The sequence below is a fragment of the Mastigoproctus giganteus genome, chromosome 9, assembly GCF_048544385.1.
Source record: "Mastigoproctus giganteus isolate SK-2022 chromosome 9, ASM4854438v1, whole genome shotgun sequence".
Taxonomy (NCBI): Eukaryota; Metazoa; Arthropoda; class Arachnida; order Uropygi; family Thelyphonidae; genus Mastigoproctus; species Mastigoproctus giganteus.
The window spans coordinates 97,374,425-97,396,337 of NC_143583.1; the positions used below are offsets into that span (position 1 = coordinate 97,374,425).

Below are 21,913 nucleotides of genomic sequence, written 5' to 3' on the forward strand. Positions count from 1 at the left end.
ACACTGAACCCTGAGGAACTCCACTAATAACATTAGTCCACGTTGAGCAGTATCCACTGATTACCACTCTCTGTCTTCTGCCACTCAACCATCCCTTTATCCATAGCAGCAATTTGCCTCCAATGCCACACTTCTCCAATTTGTGCAGCAGTCTTCCATGCACAACAGTATCAAAAGCCTTTCTAAGATCCAAATATATAAAATCAAAGTTATTCCCTGCGTCCAGTTCTTTTGTGACTACATCATAATATCCAATCAAATTGGTCAGACAAGACCTGCCCTTAACAAAACCATGCTGTGTCTGAGCTATAACTGAATTCTTGTCCAGATGATCCTGCAGTGCTTCTTTAACCAGTGCCTCCATTAATTTTCCTGGAACCGAAGTTAAACTAACAGGTCTATAATTACTTGTGTCAGCCTTTGATCCTCCTTTGTGAATTGGGGTTACATTTGCACATCTCCCGTCCATGGGTACCTCCCCTGAGTCCAAAGAAGCTCTCATAATTATGGCTAGGGGTTTGCTTACTTCCTTTGCTGCCTCCTATAATATAACTGGATAGATCCCATCCACCCCGGGTGCCTTTTTTATGTTTATCATCAACAATTTCTCCTCCACTTTCCTCTCAGTTATTAGAAAATAATCTAGCTCACTGCCAATGTTTACTTCACCTACGACATTCCCCTTCCTGAATAACTCCTCATGTGTGAATGTAGATGCAAAATACTCGTTTAGATGGTTAGCCACCTGAGCTGGATCCTCAACTGTTGAACCATCAACATCCAGTGGACCAATCTGATTCATCCCTTTCCTTCTTGAGTTTAAATAGGTAAAGAACTCTTTTCTGTTTTTCTTTGAGTCCTTTGCCAAGGATTTCTCATAATCTGCCTTTGCCTGCCTAATCTCCTTTGTGACTTGGTTACAGACCAACTTATATCTATCATAGGCTTCCATGTCACCCATTAATTTGTATGTATCCCATGCATTTTTCTTCTCTGCCATATGTCTCATTAGTTCATCTGACAACCATTTAGGCCGGAACCTTGAACAATATTTCTTAGTTGGTATGTAAAGCCTGGTAGCTTCCAATATTAGTTCCTTGAATGCTTCCCATTTTGAATTTGCTGTTGGTAACATCATCAGTTGGTCCCACTGTATAGAATTTAAATACTGTCTCAGACCATCATAGTCGCCTTTACGAAAGCAAAAACCCTTCCCTTTACCTCTGATGGTAGTTACCTCCTTGAGTAAATCCCACTTCAGCACACTGTGATCACTGCCACCCAGTGGTTCCTTTATCTGCAGATTCCTAATGCCTGAAGAATCACTACTGATAATCAGATCAAGAGTATTACTCCCTCTAGTTGCCTCCCGAACATGCTGGTTTAGAAAACAATCATCCAATAAATCCACAAAAGCCTTGCTAGTGTGTGAGTGACCAACCCACAAATTCCAGTCAATATCTGGGAAATTAAAATCCCCCATTATAAGACTCTCTGATTTACTGGCCCATTCTATTTCCCTGTACAGTATCTTATTATACTCATCAGAGTCATTAGGCCTATAGCACACTCCTACTCTCAATTTTGATTTACCTATGCTTATGTCACACCAAACTGACTCGACACTGCCCTGTCCATCAATGTCGACTAGCTTCACTTCCTTGGATTTTATGTGTTTTTTAACTAATAGCATAACCCCTCCTCCCCTCCTGTCCTGTCTATCCTTTCTATACACATTGTACTCCCCAAATTCCAGTTCTGCATTCCTTATATCTGTGTGACACCACGTCTCTGATATCCCAACAATATCTGCCTTTGATGTTTTGAGCAATACCTCAAATTCATCAAATTTATTTACTAAACTCCTAGCATTGGTGTACACGCAAGTATACATGCACCTGTTTCTATTCTTAGCTACCCTAACAGAACCCATGTGTTTACTTGTACCGCAATGACTTCCAGCAGTCTCTGAAATATCCTGCATCTTGTTTTTCGGGCTTCTGCTCATTCCAATAGAAGCAGTGCAAGAATCTCTTTCACCTCTGCCAGTGGCTACTGTTAATCCATTAGTCTTTGTTTCCCCCCAAGCTAGCAGTTTTCCGACCCACCTAACACTGCCTCGATAGCATCAGCAAATATTCTTGCACCCTTTCTATTTAAGTGTATCCCATCCCTGTAGAAGCAATCTCTCCTGTTAACAAGTACATTCCAGGCTGAAAAAAATTCTACCATTTGAGCCTTGCACAATCTTTCCAGGACCGAATTGATCGACAAGGCTCTCATCATATACTCCCTCCTATCGTGTCTGGGCAGAATTGCAGACACTTTCAAATTCAACCCTACTTCACGGCTATTTTTCAACAGTGACCTGTACTTGTTAAGTAATTCCGCTGGTCTCCTACTCTTAATATCATTAGTGCAAACGTGTACAACTATTTCACCTTTTGTGCCCTTAAAAGACGATATCTGCTCTACAACGTCATCAACCTTTGCCCCTGGCAGACATACCCTGGTCCTGCTCCACCTATCCTTTTTACAAAGCATGTTCCCCGTTTCCCTGACAATAGAGTCACCAACAACTACTAGTTCCTGTGGGACCAGCGCATTCTGCCTTGGGGGCTGCCTCTGTGTTGCAAGATGACCAAGTGCAAGCTCTGGCGTTGATGTGGGCAGCTGAGAGCTTGATGGGCCCCTCAATTTATTTCCTTCGAGGGCATCCACCCTGTCCTTCAAGGTCTCATATAGGCCCATAACAATGCCGAGTTGTCGCCTAATTTCCTTGCACTCCTTGCATCGTGCACACACAAAGACATCCCCCATGGCAGTATCATGTCCCGTACCCGATTGTCCGCAAACATCAAGCAAACAGTGCATCTTAAAAGGCTGTGATTTAGAGGGCAACTGCCCCCCTCAGTTCTCCCCTGAGTCACAGCACTCCCATTAGCTTGAACCTTTTGCTTTGCTGCTCTGGTCAGAGTCATGATTTCGATTTAAATGTCAATAAAATTACAATTTCAGAACAAAATTAAAACCTTAAACTTGTATTATAACACAGTTATAACGCTATATTTATTTTTCAGTATCGAGTGTTATCTACGAGTTCCCTTTATATAACTTCCGTATCAAGTATGTATTAATTATTTGTTACGTTTGCTCTAAGTCGTTATATATATATAGTTAAAAGTACAATTTAATTGATAATGAAGTTTAACAAGATTAATAGATCTACTGATTAATTGACAATATTATATTATGCACTATACTATACAAAGCTAATGCTCTCGAATTCCGGATATGCTGTATCGCGTTTCAGTAACGAGTGTTATCTACGAAATCCCTTTATATAACTTCAGTATCAAGTTATGTATTAATTATTTATTTTGGCCATACTCCAATATACGGTGCCCCCTTGTAATTGGCTGTCAGAACGGGGGGAAAGCAGTGATTGACAGGTTTTGATCCCGCCTACTGACTGAGTTCCCTCTTCGTTTCACGTGGATGTCACGTGACACGACGTCACTGGAGCGCTAAATGCGAAATTCGTTGCGTATATTCTTTCTTTTGAATGTTGGTTTTTAGTGTGTACGGTGCTGAGTTGTTACTTCTTGATTTTCTGGTTATTGCCTCGTGGTTTTCAGTTTGTCGTTATCCCGTTCCATCCTGCTGGTAAACTGTTTCTTTGTTTATTGCTGCTGTGAGGTGAGTTTAGTTTGTCTTGTATTTCTGTGTTATTTTCACGTATTATTAAAGTAGTATTGTGTCCGTTGCGGTTTTTTTTTTAAAAAAAGAAAAAATTCTATGTTGCCGTTTTGTGCTTATGCAAAGAGCAATTTTATTGTTCGTTGCACCTGTTAATTCAGATGTATTAGTGGCCATACAAAAAAAATGTATATTGGGAATTAAGTTTTTAATTGTCTTTCGTTTGTGTTTAATTAAAAATGGTAGGTTACCTTTTTGCGGGACTTCGCCAGTTATTTATCGAAAATTGGTCGTTTGCTGCGTCTCATTATATATTTTTTCGTTTTGAAGAACGTTTTTCAATTGGGAATTACGTTTTTAATTGTCTTTCGTTTGTGTTTAATTAAAAATGGTAGGTTACCTTTTTGCGGGACTATGCCAGTTATTTGTCGAAAATTGGTCGTTTGCTGCGTCTCATTATTTCTTTTTCGTTTTGAAGAACGTTTTTCAATTGGAATTACGTTTTTAATTGTCTTTCGTAACCTACCATTTTTAATTAAAAATGGTAGGTTACGAAGTCCCGCAAAAAGGTAACCTACCATTTTTAATTAAAAATGGTAGGTTACCTTTTTGCTGGACTTCGCCAGTTATTTGTCGAAAATTGGTCGTTTGCTGTGTCTCATTATTTTTTTTCGTTTTGAAGAACGAAATTAGTGTGTTTAATTTGCAATTATTTTGGCTGCTGCTCCGAAAAAATTACTGTTGCCGATAATTTCGTTATTTTTCGGTTCCGCCATACTGTTATGTCGCGTGACATTCGCCACGTGCAGTTGTCGAGAAGAAGAGGGGGAACGCAGTGAGTGGGCGGAGTTACGAACCGTACGTCACTGCTTTCCCCCTCCTCTTCTCGACGTAATTGTCAAAGGGGCACCGTGTTCTGGAGTATTACCTTTATTTTTACTAATTATTTATGTTCCGTAACCTAAGTGGTTATATGTATAGTTAAAAGTACAATTTAATTGCCAATGAAGTTCGACAAGATTAATAGATTTTACTGATTAATTTTCACGTGACAATGGCGGCTGCTTATGAACGGTAAACACGTGGATTTGATACCCTTTCCGATACTAAGTAATACCTACAAATCTCTATCTAAGTTACTTTAACTTTAAGTACCGTAAATAGGAATATAAAGCTACTCTAGAAATAAGTTAATATGTCAATTTAAACTAATAAAGCAGAAAATAAATCAGAAAAAAACTTCTCTGTTCCAAGAGCGGCAGAAAGGCACGTCCGCACAGGAAACCCTCGTGCTCAAACGCCTTGAATAGGTTGAGCAAGCTGTATGCTGATGAGATTCTTTCTCTTGCTCAGATTAAGAATCTGAGGAGGCACAGATTCAAATGGGGGAAAGATAGTTGCAGAATAGATGTGCGGAAATTTGCCTTTAGTCACCGGGTAGTTGATTTGTGGAATAGACTTCCATCTTTTGTTGTGGAAGTTGATAGCCTAAATAAATTTAAGGCTGAGCTGGACAGGCATTTGGAGAAATGGTTTTGTGAAATTGGAGTTTTTTTTTTCTTTTTTTGCTGATGCTGCCTAAGCTTGCTTTCTTGCATCGTATTCTTCTACTAATGCTAATCTGCGAAAGTTCCTATATCATTGCCATTCCAATGTTTTTCTAATAATTCATCTATTGCAAAGTTCCACATATAGCAGCATAATACAGAACCATGTAGAACTCCCTTCTTTACCTGTTTACTAAATCTTGTATACTTAGTTCTTACTTCAACTTTCCTGTTTGCTCTCGTAGGTAACAGTGTTGGTAGGATCGTCTTGCTCCCAACACACGGCGGAAAAGATCTGAGTTCTTGTCCCATCGATGACAGGGGAAATTTTTATGGGCTCTTTTCACAACGTGGCTTAGTTAATTGGTCTCAGCAGAGGGTAAAGTGTAAGTGTAAAATGTGTTAGCTATCTGACGGCACTAGGGGTCTCCGCCATCTCTACTTCATATACTCTGTTTGTATATCACAGTATTCTGTGGCGACCAGAGATTTAAAAGTATGTGTAGATTTAAATGTCGTGTAATGTTAGGTTCTGTTGTTCTTCTGACCCCTCAGCCGTTGATCCCCTAGTGGGACTCACTGTTGCCCACACTTTGCCACGAGGAGGCAGATCAGGCACCTAGTAAGTTTTTAAGTACTCTAGCACTCCTTGCCACCTAGTTTCCGAAGATTTCGGTGGCAAGGACCTATATAAAAGGGGGGGGGACATTGCGTTGAATTTACAGCCGAATTGGGGTATAGGTTTAAGTGAGATGGGTTAAATTTTGCACTAGTTCAATTATGTTATTTTATGGGCATACTCGGTAAGTTAAGTGTGCATAGGGGGAAGAGACTGAAGTCTGGGTGGAACAGAAAGTCGAGGGTGAATAGTTTTTCGTCCAGCAAACAGAAAATCGACCTCAGAACACTCACAATTTACAGGCAGTATACAGAGAGCAATATGGCTTTCGCTGATACTCCTAAAACCCTATTACAGCAACAACTTTCTTATTGGCAAAGTAGTTACTTATCAGTCTACATAAATTCCCTAGACACTCAAACTGTCGTCAACTTCTCAGTATACTTTACAACCACAATAAGTAATGAAAGGTACACTTGAACTAAAAAAATATCGTTATTACTTACAAGTTGTATTTCTCACTTTATTCATTATAACACAAACCGCATCCTCAGCCGACTGTCCATTCTTAAAACCATACTACCGGTTCGAATCTAATCGTTTTTCTTGATATATTTTATTCAAACTTTTTATCATAAATCTCTCCAACAATTTAATCATCACAGATAATAACTCCACAAGCCTATACAATTTAGTAGCTTCAACTACTTTATCCTCATTCTTCAATAGTATCTTAATCAATGAACACTTCCACCAATGTGAATAGCTTTCTTCATTCATATTTGTTATATAAACTCAAGAACATTTGAAGCCAAATACTTCGTTTTAAGAACTTGCACTAAAACACCGTCATATCCTGGTGCTTTATTATTTTTCATTGTCTTCATTGTATCCTGAAATTTAATTATATTGAAATGCTCCTCCACCAAGTTATTACTGTATAATCTATTCTTTTATCTCCAGTTGCTTCTCATTTTCTTCATTTTCTAAAAAAGTGTAGTACCACAAAGGCGATAAGTTACTCTAAGACTACTACTGCCCATATCAAGTGCCTGACATTTGTCAATGTTAAACTGAAACTGCTATTTCTCAGCTCACCGACTTAATTTTACTAGATCTTGCTATAATAGCTCTCCCAGAATACTGTCATTAACTGTTGTGTCAACGTTTGTATGAACTGCAAACTTAGACACTAGGACTAATATAGCTTCATCGATATCATTAATAAATATAGAAACAACATTGGGCCCAGCACTGAACCGTGGGGGACTCTGGTAACATTAGTCCACGAAGAGCAGTGCTCATTGATAAGCCCTCTCTGTCTTCTCCCACTCAACCATCCCTTTATCCATCCCACGAGATTTTCTTCTCTGCCACAAAATATCATTGACAATACCCCATGACCTGTTCTGGTAGTCTGCTGCCCTGCTCCGAAAACTTCATATCTGACTGCATATTTACCCCCAGTTATTTTTCATTCTGTACCACCCTGAGTGTATTACCTTAATGCCATACTGCTCCAGTTTATACAGCAGAATTGTATGTACAAAGTATCAAAAGCCTGCCTGATATTTAAAAAATAATAATAAAATAAAATAAACTCTTTATTAGGATCACCCGGAAAGTTTCTTCATCTACTCATGTGTTTGAGTCTGTAAATTGTGTGTGTTCTCTGGGCGATTTGTCTGTTTTTCTGGACGAAAACTCCAATTGGTGGAGGGAAAAACCTTGATATCTACTCTTGGGACCGACTAACTCAGCCACAAATTGAAAAATGCCCAGAAAAGTTCCTCGCGTCATCGAAAGATTATCGATCCCGCGCCTTTTCCACCCGGTGTGGGGAGGACGGTGATGATACCACTGCGCTACCAGGGCAGACTGCCTGATATTCAAAAACCAAACTATTATTTTTAGGCCACCCGAATAATTAAATTAATCTGCCATGCTGTGTGCCATATGTCTGTAAATTGTGTGTGTTCTCTGGGCGATTTGTCTGTTTTTCTGGACGAAAACTCCAATTGGTGGAGGGAAAAACCTTGATATCTACTCTTGGGACCGACTAACTCAGCCACAAATTGAAAAATGCCCAGAAAAGTTCCTCGCGTCATCGAAAGATTATCGATCCCGCGCCTTTTCCACCCGGTGTGGGGAGGACGGTGATGATACCACTGCGCTACCAGGGCAGACTGCCTGATATTCAAAAACCAAACTATTATTTTTAGGCCACCCGAATAATTAAATTAATCTGCCATGCTGTGTGCCATATGTCTGTTAATTGCGTGAGTTCTATGGTCGATTTATCTGTTTTGCTGGACGAAAAACCCCAGATTCTTGGGGTGGGGGGGAACCTTGCAATCTACGCCTGAGACTGCGTGATATTCAAGTATACGATATGAAAATTATTTTTGCATCCAGTTCCTTGGTATCCACTGCATCATGATGTCCAATCAAATTGGTAAAATAAGGCCGCTGCTTAAAAAATCCACGCTGTGACTGCATTGTAATTGCTTTCCTGTCTTGATGGTTCTGCATTACTTCTTTAACCAGATTTTCCATTATTTTCCCTGGAACAGGCGTTAAATTAATAGTTATGTAATTATTTACGTTGCCTTTTGATCCCCCTTTATGAATTTGGGATACACTCTCGCATATCCGGTCGATAGAAGCTTGTCCCCGAATCCAAGGGTGCACTCATAATTAAGGCTAAAGGTTTGCTTACTTCCTTCGCTGCCTCCCTTAATATAATTGGATAGCTCCCATTGAATCCTGGTGCCTTTCTTATGTTTAACTTTAACAATTTCTCTTCCACTTTCCTCTTGGTTATTACAAAGTCATTTAGCTCTCTGTTGGAGTTTAAGAAACTTCTGGTATCCCCTTCCCTAAAAAATTCCTAATGTGTGAATGTAGACACAAAATAGTCATTCAGATTGTCAGCAACCTGAGCAGGATCATCGACAGTCGAACCACCCATATCAAATGGACCAATTTGATTCATTCCCTTCCGTCAGTGTTTACTTAAGTAAAGAATTCCTTCCTGTTTTTCTTTGCATCCTTCGCCAAAGATTTCTCATAATCTACTTTCGCTTGCCTAACCTTCTTTGTAACTTGATTACCGACTTGTTTATATTTTTCACAGGCTTTTATGTCAGCTGATAATTTATATGCATCCCACGAGATTTTCTTCTCTGCCACAAAATATCATTGACAATACCCCATGACCTGTTCTGGTAGTCTGCTGCCCTGCTCCGAAAACTTCATATCTGACTGCATATTTACCCCCAGTTATTTTTCATTCTGTACCACCCTGAGTGTATTACCACACAAATGGTACGTTTCTCTGGGGTTATTTCTATCCATATGCAGTACTTTGCATTTTGCATTTTTTAAGAAGGGGTAGGAAAAACATAGAACAGCAAAGGAGATGTCCTGTTTATGGGTGGTCCAGAATCCTTATATGCAAGAACATGCTTTTGAAATAATCTTTGGGATAATTGTTCTAGTTACCACCCTTTGAATCCGCTGTGATTTAAGAACTCATTCTAAACAAATGAGCTGATCAAAACGTATAATAATAGTTCGATGAGAAAATCAAGAGCGGTGTTATTTTATTTTATTTTTGAAATTGGATGTGCTACATAATAGGACAAATGGCAGTAACATCATTGCATATATATTTGAAAACGAGAGTAATAAATTTATTTTGTATATACATTTGGATTTTGTTAAGCAGCTGGATATCGAAGGGTTTAAAGGTGAACTCGAGTGGCTACTAAATTGTTGTTTTTATTTGTCACTTTTAGTGTGTGGTTTCTATACATCTACTTAAGGGATTACATAGAATATCATTGTAAACATATTGGTTTTTAATATTACAGCCGTAATGTTTACCATTTTTCTTTTGCTAAAGAGGATTGTTTTTAATTTAATTAATTCCTAAATCATTCGACTGGACAAAAAAAAAAAAAAACCTTTGAAGTAAATTTTAATACAATTGCGAAAGTGAGATGTGTATTAACTATACAGAAGCACACAGTTCACATGGAAGAGTAATGTTTAAAAACGGAATGGCTTCAGTGTGTGAAGTAAATATATTTACTAATTATTAATGTTTGAAGATGAATAAGATGTAAGAATGGTTTCAAACACTCCCTGTTTTAACAAACTGTACAAAATTTATTGTTTAGTGGTGCTTTATCCATTTTGTCCCCAATATTCAGAATTGCTTACAATGTTGTACGAAACTATCGTATTGCTATATACCTTAAGTTGTGGATTGGCTACCCTTGTGTGTGCTTGGTGCTTGTCAGTAATGGTACACGCCATAGTTTTTAAATATGTGGTCTATAGACGTTTTCTGCTTACTTTAATTTATTATTTCTCAGTTATTATTCTTTAAATTATATATATGTATATATCCACACACACACATGTATATAAACTGACAATTATGAGTGGTAATATTACAAGATGGGTGCGTTATGTGTAGAGCCATTATTTCGAATTTTGTTGCAGTGCATGATATGATTTAACTTTGGATTGGTCCCGTTTTGTATTCACTTTTTTTCTCTGTTTGACTGTCGTTGAAAGCAAATGTTTAGATTTCATTGGTAGTGTCTCATGACTATATAAATATTAGCTTATACATTTTCAACATTTGTTGAGATTTTTTCGGAGTAACCTGACATTTAAATTTTTTTATTAATATATGCAGATGGAAATTAGTAGTATAATTCATCGGAAAATGAAAAATTATCGTGCAGTCAATTGTTATTATTTTTTTTAAAGCATGCTTTTTAGAGAATAAGGGCCAAAAATGTTCTCATTTACATATATGGACCTTTGGTACCATGAGGTCCATATAAATACATTGAAGTTATTTTTGTAAATAAAAATGTTTTGTGTTGTTCAGCTAAAAAGCTTTTGTTTTTCAGAAAATACTGGATTTATGAATTCATGAATTCCCAGTGATTGAGAAAAGAGAAGGAGAAAAAAGGACCAAAGAAATGTGTGCACTCTTCAGATCGATGAGGTATGTGCTATTTAAAATTCCACTTATACCTTTATTATAGTCAAGTTATTAATTGTGATATGTAAGTATTAAGTATATAAATTGTGACAGTATAAAGATTTAACAAAATAAGAAATTTTAGACCTCTGCTTATGTCTCAGGTGTTATGGTATTAGTAGTGGCAAATGCAAAAAAGCACACTTATATAACATCAGCCAAAAAAAAAAAAAAAAAATCCCACATCACCTGTCCATCCTCTCCAATAGTTTATCTTCTTCCTTCAATTTATTTATTTAAACTACCCACTTTCCACAACAACAACAGATAGAAGCCTTAGGGCAAACTTTAGCACATATGTTTTGCAACCATCCTTTCCCAATTTGAATTTATGCCCCCTCATATGTGTACATAGTCTGAGCAAAAAGGAAAAATGCCATCAGCATTTAGCTCAATTCATTCAAAGTCTTAATAAGATCACCTCACAGGTACCTGGCCTCCAGATGCTGAAATTTGCCAGATTGAAGCCTTCCTTGATAAGAGCATCCTTTTGTTCCCCTCACAATCTCATTGTCCTTCTCTGCACCTGTTCCAACAGATCTACCTTCCTGAAAATGAGGCCTCTATGCATACCCAAGATGCCATGTAAGCATTGTCCCTTATATGTCATCCTTTCTCCCCAAGTTATTTTAATATATATTTGATACAGTAATAATGTAAGTAAGTAATACAGTAATAATATAAGATAATATATGATCTCAATGATAAGCAGCATAAAATAGAATTCCAAGAGAGTATCTTTTATGTTTATGTGTATTCTTCTCCATAACTTATTTTAGGATTTTTCAGCACTGACACATCACGTAGATCAGCTCATTGACACATGCTTGTACAGGTGTAATACTCTCATGCTATCATGCAATGCTAATACATCATAAAAACTAACAAACCAACATGTTCTCTCTTCTTTATAGGTATTGTGTTAGCATTACTCTGTTGACATTAATTGTTAATTAACAGTATACCTCATCATGTCTCTACAAAGTCTGAAAATTTAAATATTATGAACTTGTGTGGGGAATTTCCAGCCACAGCTTATTGAAAAGATGGTTGATAATTGCTTGTGCACATGTTTATAAAATTTTATTTTTATTGATTTAGTTATCTCCTTATGTTATTTTTTACTGTGCCTTTATTATTTTTATACTTAATTATTTATAGTTGCTTACACAAAAATAATTGAATATTTGCACAGGAATAATTGAATATTTATGGTTTTGCCTATACATTTGCAAAACCAGGAAAAATGAATATTTATAGTTTGTTTACCTGTAATTTTATATTTATTTGTATATACATTTATACTTAATAATCCCCCCCCAACCCTACCCTTAATCGTTTCTATTCAGGGTCCTTTATGACCAAGATATAGCCGAGTAACTTTTTTTTTGTAATTATTCTTTCATCTTCTTTAACATACTTTCTACTATCTGATTTTTGTTTTTTGTTCATCCTAAAGTGCAGAGTGCTTAAGGGAATGGGTGATTTCTTCTGTCCTATACTTAGCTATTTTTGCCTTTTTAGCAAATTTACTAGGTCATGACATTTTCAACATTTGCTGCATAATAGTCCTTCCCCACTTTTGTTGCTGGTGTGACTAATTATGTTTTTAAATGCATATTTTAAATGATTATTAACACTAAACACGTTAGCATTAACTGTGCTGACATGTTTATGCATTGTCTATTTTACCTTAAATGATATTAGCATAAGCTTTAGTAGAGGCATATGAAGCAAAAAGCAAGCTTATGCAGCATCAGCCAAAAAAAAAACAAAAAACCCTCCCATTTCACCCCCTCCATTCGTTCCAACTGCCTGTCCAGCTCAGCCTTAAATTTATTTATTTATTAAATTTATATAGCTTCCACAACAAAAGATGGAAGCCTGTTCCACCAATCAACTACCCGCTGATTAAAGCAAATTTCCACACATCTATTCTACAACTATCTTTCCTCAATTTGAAATTGTGTCCCCTCAGGTTCTCTTAGTCTGAGAAAGAGGAAGAATCCCATTTACATTCAGCTTGCTCAACCCATTCAAGACCTTATACACCTCAATCAGATCACCTCGCAGGTGCCTACTCTCCAAGTGCTGCAATTTGCAGAACTTAAGCCTTTCTTGGTAAGAGCACCCCTTTGTTCCTCTGACCAATCTTGTTGCCCTTCTTTGTACTTGTTCTAGCAACTCTACATTCTTCCTAAAATGAGGCCTCCAGACCTGTACACGGTACTCTAGGTGTGGCCTGACCATTGCCTTGTATAACGGGATAATCACCTCCATGACCTGCCCTGACAGCCCATCTGCACTGCTCAGCAAACTTCATATTTGACTGCACAATTACCTCCAGGTCTTTTTCACTTTCCATTTCCCTGAGTGTAGTACCGCACAGTTGGTACGTTTCTCTTCGGTTATTGCTACCCATATGCAGTACTTTGCATTTGTCAAAGTTAAACTTCAGTGATATATATATATATATATATCACTACCCAAATGATAAAAATAAGAATAAACAAAAAATATTTACTTAAATTTTATTGCTGAATTTATAATAACTGTTAATTCACTATCTATACTGTGACAGTACTACGGAAGCAGGTCCGTAAGTATCGGGACAACAGTGCTTCATATCATACTGCAAGAGTCATACAGAACTGGTTCATGGAAAATGGCAACAAAAAGTTGGACTGGCCACCCCAGAGCCTAGACTCCAACCCAATTGAACACCTGTAGAATAAAATTGGTGCATTGGATTGGTCTGCAGCCAAAACAGCTGTCTTCCAAACTGGCTCTGGCCACCTTTTGTAAAAGGATATATATTTGGTATAAAGTATGTCCAAGAGGACTGACTATCATACAGTCCAATAGGTGGCCATATTGTGTATTAAGTTTTGAATTAAAATTTTGTTAATAATCTCCAAATAATGTTGAAAATGACCATCCTAACTTGTTTGTGAATTGAACACAGGTCATATTAGTTCACAGAAATTGTTCTTTATCCTGCTTGCATCTAAAATGTGGTGAACCAATGAATCTAATGTTCCCACTATTTGCTGACATACCAGATCTTTTATATGCACCTAGAGATATCTAAAGTCAGGAAATTTTGGGTGGCCAACAGTCAGGACTGCCATCAACCAGGATAGCAGTGATTGAGATATGCTTTTTTCATTGTCAGTAACAACATATGCCAACATGTGTTGTCAATGAAAATATCTCCAATCCCACTAGACACTTGTGGGATGAATTGATTCAGGAATTGGAATAGGCTGCAGACATTCACAGACCCCGGAAGAGTGGCAGAAGGTGATACTGAGTAACAAAGTTTGACACACAGCATTTTGTTCTGAGAGATGTTTGGACTTTGGTTGGAGAGTGCTTCCTGTTGAAGCATATTCGTCTTGGCCATTCATTTCAGGGGAGGCAGTGTGATGTATGGGGCTGCTTCACTGGTTTACCTTCATCCATTAGTAGTAGTTCCCAAAATCATGATGTCTATTACCTACTTTTGGAGTTATGTGCTACCTATACTGTAACAGTATAGGTAGCACAGAAGCAGGTTTTTCAGTATCAGCACAACAGTGCTCCATGTCATACAACACAGGTCGTGGATAATGAGGGTGCAAGAGCCTGGATCCCAACATAAGATAATATATGATCTTATGTTGGGTCCCTGGATCCCAGCATAAGATAATATATGCCAGTGGCTTAGGCTGTGATGCCAAAACAGCCTTCTTACAGACTGACTCTAGCTGCTGCTTTGCAAGAGGATATATTTGATATAAAGTATGCTCGGGATGGTTGAGGCCATCATACAGGCCAAAGGTGGCCCTATTATGTATTAATGTTTAATTAAAAGCCCCTTTTGTAACTACTGCATAGGTCCAAATACTTTTGGTTCTAGAATGTGTATGTACACACAATCATTAAAATGTACCATTGCTCCTGTTAATTAAAATTTGAATTGTATTAAGCTAAATTAGATAATAAATGAAGCACTTATGCCATTGCAGAGCAACAGTTAAACATAACATCACTCATGCAGATGTTATAGTAAAGTGTTGCATAAGTTTAAATGTATAAAAATGTGTTGCACAAGTTTAAATGTATGCCCCAGCAAGAAGCATTCCCTGAGTAATCTCCACATTCAAACACATCCATTGGAATGAAACATTGTGTAGCAAGATTTGAAACTACATATCACCTGCCACTATTCTGAAGTGTGTGAATGTCAAGAATGACTTCACTCAAATGCCCTTTTGCATTGCCAACTTTATACTGGGCTTATGTGCAGCTATCCTACTGTTGAGCCAAATTCTATGCAGTTCCCTACAGTTGGTTAATGTATTGGCAGATATTTCTATGACCTTTAGAACCTGTTCAGTGATGTTTCCAAAGACAAGTAGTGCAAACCATGAACTACTCTCTTTATGGGTTTCCAAACGCATTACATGAATTTCTGAGGCTGTCAAGATTTTTTTTTTTTTTTTTTTTTTTCATTCAGATATCACCTACAGTGTTTGCCTTTGAATGGCATTTGCTACAGTGGATTTTGGGAGGTTCGGACAAGTCGTAGTTTCATGCACAGAAAGATATTACTGACGTGGCATCCAGTCATCTCACGTTGTAAGTTTCACTCCATGACCTATACTGGCTTCTAATCTACTGCAGCTGTACAGGCAGATTTATATTGATACGTCTGTATAGATACACACAGGACCGTGCGGTAGATTTTCTCAGTATGATGCAAGTCTTCAAAATCATCATCATCAGCCATTTTCAATCCACTGCAGGATGAAGGCCTCTCCATCACCTTTCCAGTTCCTTCTGTTTTGAGCACTGGCCATCCATTTACTACCCAAAAACTCATGAATTTCATCTATCCACCTCTGCCTTTGTCTTCCAGGTTTTCTTCTAGCTCCTCTTGGGTACCATTCTGTTATTTTCTTAGTCCATCTGTCATCATGTCTTCGAGCTATGTGTCCTGCCCAAGACCATTTTAGTTCTTTAGTTTTGATAAGAATGTCCTTTACTTGAGTTTGCTGCCTAATCCATGTGTTTCTCTTCTTATCTAACAGCCTGATTCCCAATATAATTCGTTCCATTCTTCACTGTGTAGTTCTCAGCTTCTCTTCCATTCTTTTGGTGAGTGCCCAAGTTTCACTTCCATAAGTCAATGGTGGGGAGTATACATTGGTTCATTATTTTACGTTTCAGACAAACTGGGATATTGCTCTTCAGTATGTGACTATATTTCCTGAATGCTGTCCATCCAAAATTTATTCTTCTCTTGACTTCTAGCCATTTATCATTATTACAGCTAATAACTTGTCCCAGATAAATATATGACTCCACCTTTTCAATTACTGCTCCTTCAATCATTATTTCCCTTTCTGTGGCATACTTGTTCATCATTACTTTTGTTTTGCCATATTCATCTTTAGTCCAAAATCCTTACTAACTGTGCATAACTGATTAAGATTTTCCTCTAATTCTTTGGGATCGTGGCTTATGACCACAATGTCATCTGCAAATCGTAAATGGTTTAGGTACTCTCTGCTCACATTGACTCCTTTCTGCGACCAGTGTAATCTTCTGAAAGCTTCCTCAAGGGCAGCAGTAAACAGCTTTGGAGATATTGTGTCTCCTTGTCGAACTCCTTTCTCGATTTTAAATTTCCTACTGTCTTTGTCTAGTCTAATAAAGGAGGTAGCACTCTCATATATTTTCTTCAAAATCATAATATATGGGGTATCTATGCCTTGTCTTTTCAGTGCCCGAAACATTGCCTTATGCTGTATGGAGTCAAATGCCTTTTCATAATCCACAAATGCCAGGCATAATGGTGTTTTGTATTCATTTGCTTTCTCCATTAGCTGTGATATTACGTGTAGGTGATCCATAGTTGGGAATCCTCTCCTAAAGCCAGCTTGCTCTTTCGGTTGATTCTCATCAAGTATTCTTTCTAATCTGTTAGTAATGACCCTTGTGAACAACTTGTAGATGTGGGATAACAAGCTAATTGGTCTATAATTTCCAATTTCTGATTTATCTCCTTTCTTATGCAGCAAAACTATGATTGCATTATTCCACTGCTTAGGCGTCACACCTTTTCTAATGCACTTTGTGAAGAGCCTTGCCAGTTTTTGTATTATGTCTCTTCCTCCCAATTTTAACAACTCTACAGTAACTTCATCTTCCCCCGGGGCTTTCTGATTCTTCATTTTCTTCAATGCATGTTCTACCTCATCAGGAAGAATATTATCGGGTATGTCGTATGTGTTGCTACTTTGCAATCCATCTTCCCCACTGCTGGCATCATTCCCTCGCTCCTTTGTATAATTCTCTATAGTAGTCTTCTGCTATTTGAATTATGCCTTCTCTGCTGTTTATAAGTATACCATCGCTATTCTTCAGTTTCAGTATCATTTGTCTTTCTGTATTACTGCTCATGGCTGCTGATTTAAATCCTTTGTTTTCCCTTAATGCTTGTTCTACTTTTCTTGTGTTAAATCTTCTTATGTCCTCTCTGAGTCTCTTTCTAATGGCTTTGCATAACTCAGCATACTCAATTTTCTCCCTGTCAGTGTTTCTCTTGCTCTTCATTTGTCGTCTTCGGTTCATCATGACAAGTGTTTCTTGACTAATTTTTTCTTCTTTGGATTTCCTTTTCCCTGTAGGTTTCTTGGACTTTATCACTTTCAGAAAGTTGTAATATTCCTCGTCAATATCTTGGTCCTGAGCAGTCTGCAGAAGCTCAAACTTGTTCTTAAGTTCCAGTACATACTGCTTTTTTCTCCTCCTCTGTTATCTCAAAGACCTTTGTATTATTTACTCGAGTCAGTTTTTTTCCTTTCCTTTCCTACATCTATATGAAGTGTACATCTTACCATTCTGTGATCACTTCCAACATTTACCTTATTCAAGACGGTAACATCATTCACAATATATCTTCTGTTAGTGAGGATGAAGTCGATTTCATTAGTTGTTAATCCATTTGGACTCTTCCATGTCCACTTTCTGTTCACCCTTTGCTTGAAAGTGTTCATTACTGACAATCCTTGAGATTCTGCAAATTCCACAAGTCTTTCACCTCTTTTATTTCTTTCACCAATTCCAAAATTTCGTACAGTTCCTCTTTCTGCGCTGTTTTGCCTTTTTCCAACCTTAGCACAGAAGTCCCCCATAATAATAGTGTAGTGGGTTTTCTGCTCATCTAGAAGACTCTCAATTTCGGTGTACATTTCTTCAACCTATTCATCATCATGGCTCGATGTTGGTGCATAAATCATTATAACCTTTAGCTTATTAGAAATCTTGAGTATTAGTCTTGACACCCTTGGTGATGTACTTTTGAATTCCAAAATGTTGTTTTTAAAATCTTTATGGACCAGAAACCCAACTCCACCTTCACTTCTTTCACTGTTTCCATTGGTGTACAGCAGATTTCCACTTGATAAACTTATAAGTGATTCATTTCTTCTTCTTGTTTCAGCCAAACCGATGATATTCCTTTTCCAGCTCTAATATTCTGTCTTCACCGATGAGTGATCTTACGTTATAACAGACCAAGTTCACTTTCCGTGCATGGCAGCCTGGTCGTACCTAGAGATTCTTAGCACCCTCTGCTTCCACTCTGATCCTCTCGCTGCCGTAAGAGGGAGAGTGAAAGCTTCTGGGGACTGAGGGCCATTTGCTTTGTTGTGCTGTCATATGCTGGAGGGTTTGGTCTTTTCCTCTTCACGCTGACCAGGCATCTTGAAGAGAACTACTCTATACGTTTGTTGCCACCTAAGTGACGTAACAGGGCTTACCATCGAGAAGGTGTGAATGAGTGGATTTTAGGGAGGCAGGCCAACCGAACTTCTCCTAAATCTTCTGTAATAGAGAGATATAGGATCCATTAGTGTTTTAGGCTGAGTGTCTGATAACACACAGGATACCTGTTCCCCTCTAAGCCCCGTCTTCGAAATGCTGCCCCTATTTTGATTTCGCTGCTTATGCCCCCCCCCCCCTTACGGTGCCGCCTCTCTGCGTCATAGCACGGCATGGCCCTGGATACACATACAAGGGACTTCTGGCTATGTTCATCATATTCATGGTGCGATGTTCAATTTTGTGTGTGTGTGATAAGGTAAAATAGGATTAATAGAAAATAGGAAAATTTAATGTATATTATATAATCAAATGAAATAAGATTAATAGAAAGAGAAAAATTGAAAGAGAAAAATATATGGATTAACATAGAAGCTGACATATGAGGTCTGATTTAAAAGTTCTAAGACTATATTACAAAAGAAGTGGTCCAAGATGCTGAGTAAGCATTGGGCAAGGGATAACCACATTACTGGTTCGAGCCGCATCCCGTTCCATCAAACCAGTAGCAAGCAGTGTATAATGAGTAAGCATTCAGGAAGGGATAACCACATTACTTGAAGTGTATCTTGAAGTTAGATATACCTTAGGCCTCAGTCCCAGTTGTAATGGATATGAAAGCATGCACCAATTTTTAGTAGTAATAGTAGCAAATGATGCAAGAAAGCAAGCTTATATAGCATCAGCCAAAAAAACACTACACACTTCTCCCATCTATACCCTCCAAGAATTTGCTTTTTCTTCCTTGAATTTATTCAAACCATTCACTTCCAAAAACAACAGATGGAAGCCTGTTCCAACAATCAACCACCTGCTAGGTGAAGGCATACTTCTGCACATCTATCCTACAACCATCCTTATTCAACTTAAATTTATGCCTCCTTGTGTGTGTGTGTGTGTGTGTGTAGTCTCAGCAAGAGGAAGAATGCCATTCACATTCAGCATACTCAATCCATTGAACGCCTTAAACACTTCAATCAGATCACCCCTGCAAGTGCCTAGTCTCCAGAAGCTGAAATTTGCAGGACTGAAGTCTTTCTAGGTAAGAGTACCCTTTTGTTCCCTTCACTAATCTGGTTGCCTTTCTCTGCACCTGTTCCAACAAATCTACATCCTTCCTAAAGTGAAGCCTCCAGACCTGTATACAATACTCAAGATGCAGCCTAACCATGGCCTTGTACAAAGGGATAATCAGCTCCTTATCCCTGCTAGCAGAGTTTCTGTATATCATTGACAAAACAATTACTCCCAGGTCTTTTTTTTATTTTCCACTACCCTGAGTGTAGTACCACACAGTTGATAAGTTACTCTGAAATTACTGTTACCCATATGCACTACCTTGCATTTTTCAATTTTAAATTTCAACTCAATGGAGATCTGATTGAGGTTTATAAGGCTCTGAGAGGGGATAGTAAAATGAATGAAGGTAGATTTCCACTGTTGTAAAGAATTCCAGAACTAGGGAACATAAATTCAAATTTCATAGGTTAGGGTTTAGATTAGCTTTTAGGAAGTTGTTTTTTAGCCAGAAAGTCATTGATTGCTGGACTACCTGTGGGGGCAACAAGTTGCCCCCACAGGTAGTTGTGGCTGACAGTTTGAATAAATTCAAAGTTCAGTTGGATATAGGTGCCTCCGTAGCCAGGTGGGCAGGAGCAGCAGTGCATAGCACACTCTTCTTGATTAGACTGGGGTTCGAGCCTGTGATCCCACCAAATACGGAGGATGCGGAAAGGTCAGGGAATGACCACCGCATATCCCCGGAGCAATATGGCCTTAGTTGCTAATGCTCTAAAAACCAAATAACAACAACAACATCAGTTGGATAGTTACCTATATGAGGAAGGAAGCATATAATTTGTATTTTCTTATCTACTTTTTTTGCCAACACAGCAAAAGCCAGTGGCTTCCTTGCACTATATGGCGAATACTATTGCAGCTCACATTGTATGACTTCTTAACTGTTTTGTTTGTTTGTTGTTATTAGAGACCACCTCTATCTGATCAGGGACCAGTTAGTCCCGAAACAGGCTTCATAGCAGTTTCATCTTTGAAACAAATGGCCAATTAACCTTTTGGCAAGATCATCCTTTTAAAAGTAGTGCAATACCATAGTGAGTATTAAGACCAATTTATTATTTATATAGTTTAAATCCTGTTGATCAAAAAACAGATTAAAGGACACAACAGTCCTGTAAGCATATTATAAAGATAGAAGCATCACTCACTTTTTTTTGCATGGATTCTTAAAGGGAAATGTGATCAATGATACGAATGCTAGATTACTTTCTTAATATTTCTGGTTGTAAACTGCACTAGATGTTATAGTTTTTTCTCTATTGTAAAAGTGAATTCCTTTTTGATTTATTTTTTCCAAAAGAAACAAAAAGTATCATGCCTGGCACATACTTAAATGAGTAGTGGACTGAAAAGTGTGGAGTAGTAATTCACTGCACGATCTATTGAACAGCCTACCTTATCAGTATCCTTTTGTGGCTATAGTGATCACAAGCTGATATGTAGATGTAAATTACTAAGTTTTCCAACAAATATAGACTGTAAAAGTGTAAATTCGGACATACTTGACTATATTGCAGACATCTTATCTATGAAATACAACTGCAAAAGACGACACACCTCTCAAAAGTCATGATTATGCACCTGGAAATGTTATTTCAGATGGATTTTCTTCAATATTGTGTAGTGTTATCAGGAAATGGTGGCAACACAGCCAAAGTGCCAAGTCGTGTCATAGCTTGATGTTTCATCAGTAGTTTGTGGAATGTGGTTCCAAGAAATCAAAACCTCTGCTAAGTGCCGAACATTGTAGGACCAGAGGAATATGGCAATTTGAACAAAGATAGAAGTGTCACTCACTTTTTTGCAACAATTCTTAATGAGAAATGTGATCACTGATACAAATGCTAGATTACTTTCTTAATATTTCTGGTTGTAAACTGCACTAGATTTTACAGCGTTTACTCTATTGTGAAACCTGTGAAAGGTAGTGAAATCCTTTTTGATTTATTTTTCCAAAAGAAACAAAATGTATCATGCATGGTGCATACTTGAATGAGCAGCGGACTGAAAAGTATGGAGTAGTAATTCACT

General features: G+C 37.8%; 1 long non-coding RNA gene across 1 annotated transcript in view; it reads left to right on the forward strand.

Annotated features, from left to right (window-relative positions):
* The first annotated feature begins 9,870 nt into the window (after positions 1-9,870).
* LOC150080574 (uncharacterized) overlaps positions 9,871-21,913 on the forward strand; it is a 35,780-nt gene continuing 23,737 nt past the window's right edge. The window contains exons 1-2 of the long non-coding RNA XR_016547432.1: positions 9,871-9,947; positions 10,797-10,894. This is a non-coding gene — a long non-coding RNA (uncharacterized LOC150080574). The remainder of the gene's footprint in view (positions 9,948-10,796; positions 10,895-21,913) is intronic.